This window comes from Pogona vitticeps, chromosome 1 (assembly GCF_051106095.1).
Source record: "Pogona vitticeps strain Pit_001003342236 chromosome 1, PviZW2.1, whole genome shotgun sequence".
NCBI classification, from domain to species: Eukaryota; Metazoa; Chordata; class Lepidosauria; order Squamata; family Agamidae; genus Pogona; species Pogona vitticeps.
The window spans coordinates 321,449,727-321,462,764 of record NC_135783.1 but is presented as its reverse complement, the minus strand read 5'-3'; the positions used below and the strand labels follow the sequence as shown (position 1 = coordinate 321,462,764).

At 43.8% G+C, this 13,038-nt stretch overlaps 1 protein-coding gene across 20 annotated transcripts in view; it reads right to left on the bottom strand.

The window, feature by feature from the left end:
* The window catches only part of TMEM63C (transmembrane protein 63C), a 104,021-nt gene extending 98,688 nt beyond the window's left edge, over positions 1-5,333 (bottom strand). For 14 of the 20 annotated variants that reach the window (XM_078393085.1, XM_078393119.1, XM_072986468.2 and 11 more), the window contains exon 1: positions 4,867-5,333. The gene's annotated coding sequence lies outside the window, so the exon portion shown is untranslated. The remainder of the gene's footprint in view (positions 1-4,866) is intronic. The other 6 variants (XM_072986471.2, XM_072986476.2, XM_072986477.2 and 3 more) reach the window with 2 other exon arrangements.
* Between the last annotated feature and the right edge of the window lie 7,705 nt (positions 5,334-13,038).

The window sequence follows — 13,038 nt, the reverse complement described above, 5'->3', positions numbered from 1 at the left end:
TACTTGTGTAAGTACTGTATGGTGACAACTCTGCTTTGCAAGTTGGGTACACTGGTCCTGAGTACCTTAACTCGGGGATTTGGTGGGCTCCCCAGAAGCACTGCCAAATCTGGGTAGACTGAAGTGTTGGGAGTATCCGGAGCTAGGTTGGTTCCATAGTCTTCAACGCAACTGACTCCCCCCTGAGTTCACGCACCCCAGGATAAGTGGGATAGTGTGGCTACATAGCTAGAGAGGGAACCCGCTGGACCCAGAAAATGTCACAATAACTACCATGAAACTATCGTAATATAAGCAGAGAGAGTTCCAAGAGGATGTGTGAAAGGATCAGGCAGCAAAAAAAACACAGGAATGGACAACAGATCACCAAATAACATGAGGAAGCAAGGCACTAAATCCCAAGTAAGAGCTGTTTATTCTTCCCTGCTCTCACTTGGAACTACAGTACTATGTGTGATTTGCAACTTCAGTCTAGGATTCAACCTCTTACCAACCATGCATTTTGACATATAACGCGAAAAGTATATAGGATGAGTAAGACTCTTGTTAATGTAATGAATTATGGTAGCTTTATAAAGTGCAGGAAGGAGTATGACTCTGTGATAAAGCCCAAGCTTCCCTTGCTACTTAGCCCTAATCAATGCAGGAGGTTTAAGATATATATTCATAATTAATGGTGCAGTAGTAAAGTTTGAAATGCAGGGAGTCATCATAACATTTTATTGTTTTTATGGGTCCTCCATTTGGAACCTACAAGTTAGTGACCTTGAAAAAACTCCTATCAACAGATCTGCTCAGCTCTTGAAAATGCAAGGCTGTGGCTTCTTCTCCATCTCTCATGTGGTCTTCTCCTCTTACCTCCAACTTTTCCCAGCATTATTGTCTTTTCCAATTAATCTTCTCTTCTCACTATGTACTCTAAGTATGATAGCCTTCAGTTGAGTAATTTATACTTTTAAGCACAACCCACAGAGGCCACAATCTTGCCCCACCAGTCCCGCTTCTTTTCCATGCCAACCTCACTCCGTTCCATGAGGGAAGCCTCAGTCTCAGCAATCAGAAGACCCAAAATGTGTCACTAAGTGGCTCCTACCTCCTTGGTGAGGTCTTGACCCCGTCCTCTCATTCAGAGTGCGGAAACCAAAGGCAGGGATGGATTATGTGGCATGGCCTACTTCCCTCCCAGGCCTTGACACTGCAGAGAATAAGGAGGGGTACTAGCACCATGTTTCCCATCCCTGATCATGAAGCACCTCCAAATTGACCTTGTGCTCTGCTTTCTGCAGCCCCTTCAAGAATCCCAACATAAGACTCACTAGTCTCACCCTAAGCCAGTACTTTCCAACCTTGGGTGACCCAGGTGTTCTGGTGGTGAAGGCTTCTGGGAATTGCAGTCCAAGAACACCTGGATTACCCAAGTTTGGGAATCACTGCCCTAAGGGCAGATGCAGTTCTGACACACAACCACAGGGCAGATGCAGTTCTGACACACAACCACAAAATGGAAAGGTAGCCCAGCTAATCCCATCCCACAGCATTGACCGAACCCATCTCTCATCCATCAAACAGGAGCCAATCAATGAAAAGAAAGTTTAGAGGAGATGGAACGGATCCACCCATTGAGGACTGTGAAGGATTGTGGATGCTTGTCAAGAAACTCTCACACATTTTGTCTGAATGCCAGTCCATAACGTATATCTCCATTCTGCTTCCCTAGGCCTTGTTCCATCATTATGCTTTTTTTTTCATGTACCTCTAAATGCCCTGGTTCATACCGCTGCAGTGCATGTACCCCAGGATGAGAACTACAGCCCCAGTTCCTTTTATGCTAGGATATGTCTCTCAGTATTATTATAACAAAAGTTATCTATGACAGACTAGACAATTGCAGTTCACCATCTGGAATCAACAGATAGAAAAGTACAGTAACTAGATTCAATATACAGATTGCATCATAGCCATGAAACAGTTCTGCTTCAAGTTCTAGATTTATATCTCAATCTTACTTGAGGTGGTGAACATGTGTGTCAGTTTTACCACTTCAGACAGTTAGATGGGGACTTCATAATATATAATGTTCTTCCATACTATCCTCACAACCACCAATAAGAATTGCTTCATACAAACCACTACTAGGTGTCAAGGGAAGGTTTCTATTGAATCTTCCCTCTCCTGGCATGCTAGTTTTCTACATGAAGGGGTTTTGCACATTTATGGAAGAATGCTCCTTGGGGTGAGCCCCCAAGTGTCATTTTCCCTATCTTCTTTTTCTTGCAATCCCTGTGATGAGATGGGTTTTTGAGTTAAAATCTTTTAAGGCATATGGGTTTTGTAATTAAGAAATGAGCCAGAGAGGTTCCATTTTGTTTCTTTATATAAAGTATCTTTGCTATGCTGACAAGTTGTTTTCTAGGCGAGCAGAGAATGTTATTCTGAAAGCCTGAGAAAGGACTCTGTGTGATTAGATAGATGGGAATTGTTGTGACTCTTTGATAAACCACAGAAAACCCAAATAACATCTGGTGCGTATGGGAAGGAAGTCATGTGGTGTAACGGGACTGTTTGCCTAGTAACGAACTCTGATTGGATGACATCGTGGGAAGGTGCGATGAGCCCTTGCCAGTTACTCTTGAAAAAGGAACTTTTTCTCTATGGACTTTGTCTTTCCAAGACCGACCTTCCAGTGATTCGTGACCTACTCTTCAGCCATTTGGGACTTACCCTAATGTCTTTCGAGACGGACTGGTGGCCTACCTACATGGACTGGTTCCTATGCTTTGCTGGATTACTTTTGGACTTATGGGATTTTTCCTAAGGACTGTGCATGGACTATTTTCTATGGACTGTTCTATGGAATATTCTTTATGGACTTCTTTTCTTGGAATACTCCATATGGACTATGCTCTTGTAATTTTGTAAGGACTATGGTATATTTATTGGATTTTTCTTTTCTAAGGACTATGGGACATATAATGGACTTTTACTTTTGTTTAGGGGTTTTTATTCTACAGGATCACTGAGGACTATAGCCTTTTTATAACCTATTTGGATTATTTTGTTTTTACTAATGATTTCCTGGACTGGAACTGTTTTTATTCTTTTTAATGGCTTTTTGTGTTTTTATAAGGTTTTTGAACTCTTTTATATTTTTCATGTTTTCTTTGCCTCACTACATCTGTGTAACTAAACAGCACAATGCTAGTTTATTTGTTTTGGTTTAATTTGGCTTTGATACTTAGTAACATGCTTTTTCTTTAATAAAATAAAGATTATAAAACTCAATTGGTTTTCTGAACAGTACACTTGTCATAGGGTCATCTGAGAGTGCTGCCTCGGCCTAGCTTACTTAGAGTCCTGTCAGTGGTGCAAGTTAAGTCTAAGGACTACAAAGCCCACTTGACCTTTTCACAATAATATCTGAGAGTACTAGGGTGTTCTTATGTGGACAGACCTGTGAGAAGGAGTGTTGTAGCATGGCTAGCTGAATTGGACTCTTTCAGCCCATTTTAGCATGTGCAAACTCCTGATTGCTCTCTGTCCAAGCTTACACGTGTGTTTTCGAACCCGTGTTTGCGACAATCCCTTTTAAACATTTTTTTAAAAATAGGTACTGAAGACCAAACCTGTCTGTAAAGCACAGGCTGTTTCAAGATGAGTTCAATCTAGTTCCAAAGCTCACTATTATAGTCATCTATTCAGTACTGGTTTGTGGGATGCCTTAAACTATTGGTAACATCCTCTAGGGCTGAATCAAGGCTTTCAAAACAAGGAATGCAACTTAAAGTTGTATTATTTAATACACCATAGCAAACTGTGCACAAAAAATAGAAACAAACAGCTGGCGTGAAACCTGTTGGTTACAAAGTGTGATCTTAGAGACCCTTCTGCGTTGGAAAAGGTTGCACAATTCCAAGTATTTGCCTGCCACCACGGCCTCAGTGGCTTGGAGAGCTGAAACAATGTATTATTTCTGAGATCAGGAATTTAAACAAGGTTTTCCATCTTTCATAAGCGGGAACTATGCAGAGTAAAATATTTATTACAACCTAAGTTCCAAGAATGTATACTGCAGTCCATATAAACCTTTGCTGTAAAACATTTACTAGCTGTCAAGATGTAGTTTTCGCTACATCAGGCTACGTGTGCAGCCCTTCCACCAGCCTTCACAGTTCCAATAACTTAGCAAATGGACCCAGACTCTGCACCCATCCTCTTTTAAAAGTTCTGGGGTGTATCTTCCCCACTTCCCTTTCTCCATTTGCTTGTCAATGTCGTGACAACCACCTTGCTTTGCTCAAATATCCATCGCCCAGCAGCCTGTTTCCATTCCTAGCCAGCCAGATTCTTCGATTAAGCTCGCATTCAGTGCTGGGTGGGTCAGCCATCCCCCCCTCAACTTCTTTAGTTTTATTCCATCTTTTCACCTTTGCTGTTCTAGAAAGTCCCACTGCCTCTCCTTTTCTCCTCCTTAGCCTAAATAAAGGCCGCGCCGGCCCAGCTCTTAAAGTCGGCTGCTCCTCGTGTCATCTAATACGCCAGAGCGACCGACACCCCGAGTGCAGGGGCTTCCCAAATCATCCCCGCTTCCTCCACTGCCTCTTGGACGCAACACACACCTTTAGGAGAGACAGGCGGCCACAGAAACACGCCTCCCCTCGCGGCTTTGCCTGGAAGGGGTCAGGATCCTGCCAGGGCCGGCCCTTTTAGACACCCCTTGATCTGGAAAGGCACCCCCACGCTCACCCCGGCCCCGGCCCTCTCCATCGCCCGAGGGTGCTCTCCATCTTCACGTGCGTGGAGAGGCTGCCAATCTCCGCCTTACCATCCACGGCAGTTAAGGGGACCAACTGGGAAGGCTTTGCCTACCTGACCGAGGGCAGCGAAGGTGTTGCCTCTCCGCTTCATCGACAGGCCATCCAGATGCCCCACCTTCAAAAGAGGCCGGCTCCAAACCGCTGCTTTCGCGCTCAGAAAGCTTCGCGCCGGCGTCTCTCTCTCTCTCTCCCGATCAGCTTCGGCGGGGGATCGTCCGAAGAGCCGCCTGGTCCGCCTCGCTGTGGAAAACCAGACAGCGAGACCATAACAAACCCACCTCGGAAGGCAAGGCGAGGGACCGTCTGCAAATTACCGAAAGCGCAGCGCCTCCCTCCCTTTGGCAATCGAATTAGAGCGGCCCGTCTTTTTGCCCCGCCCAGCCTCGGCTGCCTGGTTCGCTCTGAGGGCCAGGAGCCGGACGGCGCAACCTGCTGGGAGATGCGGGTCCGCCGAAGGCTCTTCTCCGCCCCCGCCGCTGCGGGGCAAAGAGGGCGAGTTTCCCAGGAGGAGGAGGAGGAGGAGGAGGAGGACCCGGAGAGTGGCAGCCAGGGGACCGTCCTCTCGTTCTCCCCGCCCCTCCCCTCCCCTCCCTTAACACGGCCGCAGCCAATTCGCGCCGCCGAACTCTCCCCGCTCTCCCGAATCCCCGGGGAAGGAAGGACTGTCCGCAAACTACGAAGAGCATCATCACCTGGGGCTCAGGCTGCGCAGCATCTCCCCCGCTCTCTTATCTCCGGCGTAAGGCGGGGGAGCTTGCCGTCACCCCTGACGTCTATATCGTTGTTCTGTGCCGTCACGACGGAACCGACTTATAGCGTCCCTAACAGGGTTTTTGAAGATAAGTGAAATATTTAAGGCGTGGTTTTACCAGCTCCTCACCCCCAGTGAGCTTCCATGGTTGAGCAAGATTTGAACCCAGCCCCCTTGGGTTCTAGCCATCACTCTATCCACTACTACACCACACTGGGTACCTAGATGGCTGGGCCAGATTTCTCCTAACAGTATGACCGGTCTGAATTTTGAGGGCTCAACTCTTGTGACAGGTTTTTTTTAGCTGCAGATATAAATATTGCTGCTGGGGAAAGTTTTGATGTCTTATCTGTTCCCATGCTGGTACTTTATTATCAGTGCAGGAGAGTGTGGTAATGATACTGTGCAGCAGAGCAAATAAAACATTCTACAAGGCAATTCTAAAATTGCAGGCAGCTCAAACAAAAATTTATAACTTTTAAACTCGCCTTTGGATTAGCACCACATTCGGTGCAGATGTAAAAGACAGTCTGCTCTTGCTCTGTGTCAAATTTGGGGAAGTTTTGGAAATGGATTTCCAAGTTATGATTGTTTTGTACCCCTCTGAAGAAACAGACCTTAAACATTACCAGATTTGAAATAGATGAAATAAACTGAAAAGACCAATCAGGATTATCTTGAAAGAGAATGTTTTTCCTAATTTGGAAGAAATCCAGGCTGTAGGGGCTAAAATATTTATCGTTTGACAGGCTGCCTTATTTATTTATTTATTTATTTATTTATTTATTTATTTATTTATTTATTTATTTATTTATTTATTTATTTATTATTTATTTTTATTTATTTATTTATTTATTTTGCAGCTGGCCTGTCAGCCGGTTGGGTAGCCTCTGTGCAGGTCCCTGCCTCTCAGCTTTTTTAAATGTATTTTTTATTTATTTTCAAAACTATTAAGGGTGGGGTAAGGGATGCAGAAGGTAAAGGGCAATGGCAAGTGTGGAAAAACTCACCGTCCAGCGAATATCCTCCATATGGCGGCCATTTTCACTGCCTGTATAGCGAGGAATCCATCCTTAGAAAACAGCGGGGGGCCATTTTGAAAGCCGCCGATTAGCTGTTTAAAAAAACATTGGTTTGCAAAGAATCAGTTCCCAAAGCAGGGAACCAATCATCGCAAAGCGAAATTCCCCCATTTAGACCATCGTTTTGTGATCAAAATTGTGATCGTCGTAAAGCGGATTCGCCGTAATGAGGGGCAATTGTTAAGCGAGGCACCACTGTATTGTCCATCTTAGATTGCAACCCGAATGTCTGGTTGCAAATAACTATCACTTTAGTGCAGAATTTGACCCCTTGTCATGTAATATAATGAGTATTGTCAGAGATTAGCAACTCTACATAATACTCTTCTGATCTCCGAGGAGATTTAGAGATGATAGAAAGTAAAGTAGAGAATTTGTGGAAACTGTCCATTTTCCATAGTGCCGAGCAACACTTTAAACAGCCCACTGGCTTTACAATGAACCATAGAAGAAGAGGCTGGGATCAAAGGAAGGTGGCACAGATGAAACCACATACGACTGGGGTCGGAGGGCGGGGCGTGTGGCCACTGGCACCAAAACAATCTGTCATCTCATCATCATCACCTGATCTGATCTGTAAAATAAGCTGCAGCTCAAGCCACAGTAAAGCCAAATTCAACTTGCTGGTGTAGTTGCAGCTTGAAATAAATAGAAAAATGAATAAAATATAGAATATTTATAAGTCCCCTCTCAGAGGATAGTGTTCGCTGTTTTAGCCAAAGAAAAATACTTGAATAAGTGAAGCTGAAAAAAATGATTTCTAGAAAGTAATTAGTTGTCCTTACAGTGCCAGGGATCCCAAAGAAACTGTTACTACTATCATCATACTGCTCCCTCCATAAAACCATGTTCTATTTTCTTGTTATTTGAACATAAGTAAAATAGTTACTTCTTAGGGTTTTTAAAAAAAAAAAAAAAATCGGAATGCTCCAACTCACTGCCTTATCATGAAAACATGTCTAAAGTCATATACGCTTAGTAAAAATCAAATGCAATCAAAACAGTTATGCTGCAGGAGTAATGCATTATGATTATTATATAACTTATTATTCCTTTGATGTTGGAAAAATGAATTAATTACAACTAACTAGTTAATAGTATTGAACCACTTCCACATTCTGCCCATATGTTCTAAATACCGTATTTGCTGGCATACAAGATGACTTTTTGGCCCAAAAAACATCCCTCCAGGGGGGAGGGTCATCTTGTACACTGGGTGCACTTCATTTGGGCCAGGAAGGAGCTGCCGCCGCCATTGAGTGAGTGATGCGGGGCTGCACTGGCCGGGGAGGAAGGCAGGCGAGCAGGCAGGCAGTCGGTCCAGATGGAGGGAGGGAAGCAGAGATGGCCATGCCTGAGCAGCCAGAGTCCGCCGCCGGACTGCCCACCGCCCCACGCCACTGAGCCAGCTGCGTGCTCGCTCACCTGCCACCTGCCCACTTCCCCTCTTCCTCCTCCTCCTCCTGCCGCCGCCCACACAGCCTCTTCCCCTCTTCCTCGCCCTCCTCCCCACCAGCCATGAACTTCCAGGGTGGGCCCAGGCAGAGCCCCAGGAAGCTGGCGCCGGCGCCGCAGCAGAGCCATCCACTCTATATTTTGAGTGGAAATGTTGGGGGGTCGTCTTATACAGCCTTGTATGCCGGCAAATATGGTAGTCTGATTTGACTCTGATTTAGATGCTCCAAGCTGCGTAGTTACCATGAACTGTTACTGTGTTGAAGGTATCACAGGCAGTGCCTTTCTGGCTGCCCTGCCTGATTAGTGGCTGTTTTTTTTTTGTGTGTGTGTGCCTTTTATCCTTTTAAGTATCACATACTACCAAACTATGTGTATCGATCTGGTACTATAGCAGTAACATACTTGTAATTCCCTAAACCACATCAGTTAAAAAAAGAGACAATAAGATATTATATACCACTTAGACTGTGCATCTGTGTGCCCCAGCCTCAGAAATTAAATATTGATACTTGCGAATCAAACATGCAGGAATGGCTCATCTGGGAAGGGCAGCTATATAAGAATGACACTCTTGGGTTCTGTGCTTGTTCTGTCTTGATTCCAGAACTAATTTGTGCCGCCTTCTTCTCAGTGTAATTGCCCATGGAATGGGTCTTTCTCAGCTGTTGGATCACAAAGTAATTTGTTTTGGCACATGGGCTTCGATCCAGCCCAAGGCGAGCACTTTTCAAGTCCCACTGATTTCTGAAAGAGAGAACTGATTGACTTTGACCAAATTACAGACCTTGGAAATGTTAATTATTTTGGACTACAGACTATAGATCCCAGAATCTCTAGCACAGTCACTGTAAACTGGGGTAAAAAAACACACACAGCAACAACAACACAAACACATTTCCCCAGGCTTTGTTAGACTCTGCCCTTTCTAAATAGTCAATGCCTGCTTACAGCCTTTGGGGTAAAATAAATCTCTCTTTTATTCAGGGAGGCTGGGCCCAAGCTCATGTGGGAGACGGTGCTCCATATTTCCACCAACAGTTTGAGGACTGACTATTTATTTCTTTTAACATCCTTTCCAAGAGCCACAAGTAAAAAAAGACTCCTGGAGAAGATTTGCTACATTTTGACATGTACATTTCATGAAACTGTTGGATGCAGGCTCTATCTATCTTTTGCTGTCGTCGTTTAGTCGTGTCCGACTCTTCGTGACTCCATGGACTAGACTAGAGCACGCCAGGCCCTCTTGTCTTCCACTGCCTCCCGGAGTTGTGTCAAATTCATGTTGGTTGCTTCAATGACATGTCCAACCATCTCATCCTCGGTCGTCCCCTTCTCCTCTTGCCTTCACACTTTCCTAACATCAAGGTCTTTTCCAAGAAATCTTCTCTTCTCATGAGATGGCCAAAGTACTGGAGCCTCAGCTTCAGGATCTGTCCTTCCGGTGAGCACTCAGGGTTGATTTCTTTCAGAATTGGTAGGTTTGTTCTCCTTGCAGTCCAGGGGACTCTCAAAAGCCTCTTCCAGCACCACAATTCAAAAGCATCAATTCGTCGGCGATCTTTTGCTGTAACCTGGTTTAATTTTTGTGTGATAGCAACCTGTAGAATTGAGGATATGGCTACACCAGCAGTAGGGAACAAGCTGGTGTAGGCAGCTTGGGAATTGATTGGGTTTTATTAGAATGATCTAATCAAACCTGACCACACAGAAATGGCTCCTGTCAATATCATGATGTGGTTTAATAATTTATTTATTTATTTGATTTTTTTTTATTTATATCCCGCCCATCTGGCCTAAAAGGCCACTCGCTTAATAAGCGAGCTGTTTCAGGATATTGTCAAATTAATCACTTCCCCTGCTCGGTAGAGGGATTGTTGATGATGAGCTGCATCAGTTATAAAAAACTGAAAAATCTTTTCTTTGCCTTCTCTTAAAGGGCCAGTTGAGAAACTGACAGCAGCTAAAGTTGAGGATTTGACTGCAGGTGGTTTCTTGACTAGCTTAAGGGTTTTATGATGAGCTCATGGGAGTTTTCCTATATATCGTTGATCTTTCTGGGTAACTTAGGCCAAGAGAATGTTCTAAATCCGTCATTAGTTCTACTTAGACTTATTGAACACAATGGAACGTAAACTAGTAGTGACATATAAGGGATTTACTTTAGGACTAACGTTGGATTTAGCCTAATGATGGCACTATCGGAAAATGGGATAATTTTTTGCAGGTCTTGACAAATACATGACATTCTCTGGAGACAACTCGGCCTTTCATAATGTATCTGTCATTAATCATCAAGATCTTTCACACTAGGCTGCCTTCAGAGCACGATCTATGCAAGCACCACCATCCGATATGATTAAAAGATGAGAGGCAATTTTGTTTGCTTCCAGAACTTTTAACTATTTCTTCATAAATGTAAAGAAAATAATTTGAGTGAATTTTAAAAACAAAATTTAAATATGGAAAAAAGTGAAGTAATCAGATTGATCCACCTCTAATTTGGCTGAGTGCAGGATGAATGCAGGGAATTCCTTCCCAAATCCAATGGTCTTTCTGGCTGGAGTTACCCAAAAAGTAACTTCCTTCTATTATGATCTAAAAAGGATGGAATTAAGACATAGAGGGCCATGGTCTAGAAGGCAAAACAGAGCAAATAGGAGATATAGGAAGGAGTGAACAAGTGAATGTACTTATAAGTTAAGAACAAAAGTCATGAAAGCAACAACCATCCCACCCGCAACACACTTGATGTCATCTGATTTTATAAGCTAAGCATGAGTGATCCTTGTTAATGAGTGTCCACACTGATGGGGCTGTATAGAAGTTGAATTAGTAAATAAATAATAATAGATGAGAGATCACCAGTCAATGCTGGAGATCTCCAGGTAAGGCTAGAAGTGAACGCTGCTCGAAGCCTTGTAGAGCTGCCACTGATTAAATTGTACAGTGTTGGCCTAGGTAGATCCATAGTGAAACTAACTGACTCAGTCAATGCAAGGCAGCGTTCTACAGTCCTATGAGTGTAGAAAAGTAGAAGTGGTGGGAAAAGTAAGGTCCTGCACTTAGGCAGGAGAAACCAGATGCACAAGTACAGGACAGGTGGTACCTGGCTCAACAGTAGTACCTGTGAGAGGGAATTAAGTGTCCTGGTGGACCATCTCCTAAGGATGAGTCAACAGAGTGCTGCAGCTGCCAAGAAAGCCAACACAGTCCTAGGCTGCATCAATGGGAGAGCATTGAGATCATGGGAAGTGATAGTACTATACCATGCTGGTGAGGCTGCACTTGGAGTGCTGTGTCCCGTTTTGGCCACCACAATACAAAAAAGACACTGAGGCCCTGGAAGGGATGCAGAGGAGAGCAACAAAGATAAGGGGACTGGAGGCTAAATCCTATGAAGAATGACTAAAAGAACTAGGTATGTTTAGCTTAACGAAGAGAAGACTGAGGGGAGACATGATAGCAGTCTTCCAATATCTGAAGGATTGCCACAGGGAAGAGGGCATCGATTTATTCTCCATTGCGCCCGAAGGTAGTACAAGAACTGGAAACTCACCAGAGGGAGATTCCACCTGGAAATAAGGAGGAATTTCCTGACGGTGAGAACCATTAAGCAGTGGAACAGCTTGCCTCAATGTTGTGGGTGCTGCATCGCCGAAGGTAATGTGAGGTCCGGGATGGTATGAGGTCTCCTCCCTTGGGCAGGGGGTTGGACTAGAAGACCTCCAAGATCCCTTCTAACCCTACAATGATTCTATGATTCTATGGTTATGCATGAATGTTCTTGCTTTTATCACAACATGAAAAAAGAGTAAAGATCTTGGAAGCAGAATTTTGATACTGCCTTTCATTTTCCTGATTCTTTATCTGATTATTTATTTCTCCCAACCTAGTTTGTATGCCTCAGTTTCCAAGCACATTCAGTTTAGGTTAAATAGGCAGTCATTATGGATTCAAACATGGTGGATTTTTTTACTGTACAATAAGGTTGTAGATGGCTTTCTTAAACTCACTTCCTAATGTACTCCATCTATGAATATAGCTTAAAATAATTTAGTGAGGTGGTTCTGTGCAGCACTTTCGCCAACCTTATAATCAATTGAGAACATAACTAATTTTAAAGGGCCCAGGTTGTGAGGCAGAAAGGTGGAAATGTCATTAATGGGAGAATAAACTGTGGGAAAATGGTGGACAAATTATGGTACAGCACGAGTCTCGTGGTTTTTCTGGAACTGGATACAACACTGTCTACCCACATAGCTACAACAGAACTTACAGGAAATGAACCGTATTTGAAGAACCTCTAATAGATGCAAAATATATCTATAATATGCCATTAAGAGAATGTATCATTTGGAAGTTCCAAGGAAGCTGCTGAACCTGAAAAAAATGACAAGTGCTGAGCCAAAACTTTTCAGAATACTGTACTTTTTTATTGGAAAAAAGTTTTTTTAATTCCTCTAGATACAGAAGACCTTTTTTGCATACTTTGTTCCAATATTTCCCCACCCACGCATACACACATACACCCACATTTATACCCCCCCTCACCATGCTTTAACATGACAGCAGGTGGAAAGCACTGGAAAGCAAGCAAGATGGCGGCCTGCCGGCCTGCCAACTAGTCGTGTCTTGGGCTTCTGACCTGGTTGGTGCCTAAATAACAGCTGTTTGATTGGTGACCTACCTGCCTCTGCCCTTTTGGAGACAGTCTGGCCTGACCCTTGTCCAACTCTGTGTTGATATTTGTATGTTTTGGGAACTCTGTGAAAAGCCTTATTCCCATGAATAAAGTACATATGGCAAAACCAGGGCATCAGTTGAACAACTGATGCTACTGTATCAGGCCCTAGAGTTTTGAGGAGTCCTGAGGGGCCAGCAGACATGCTTCTGGCTGGACCAGAGGATGTTTGAAGAGCTAGTCATGCTTTTA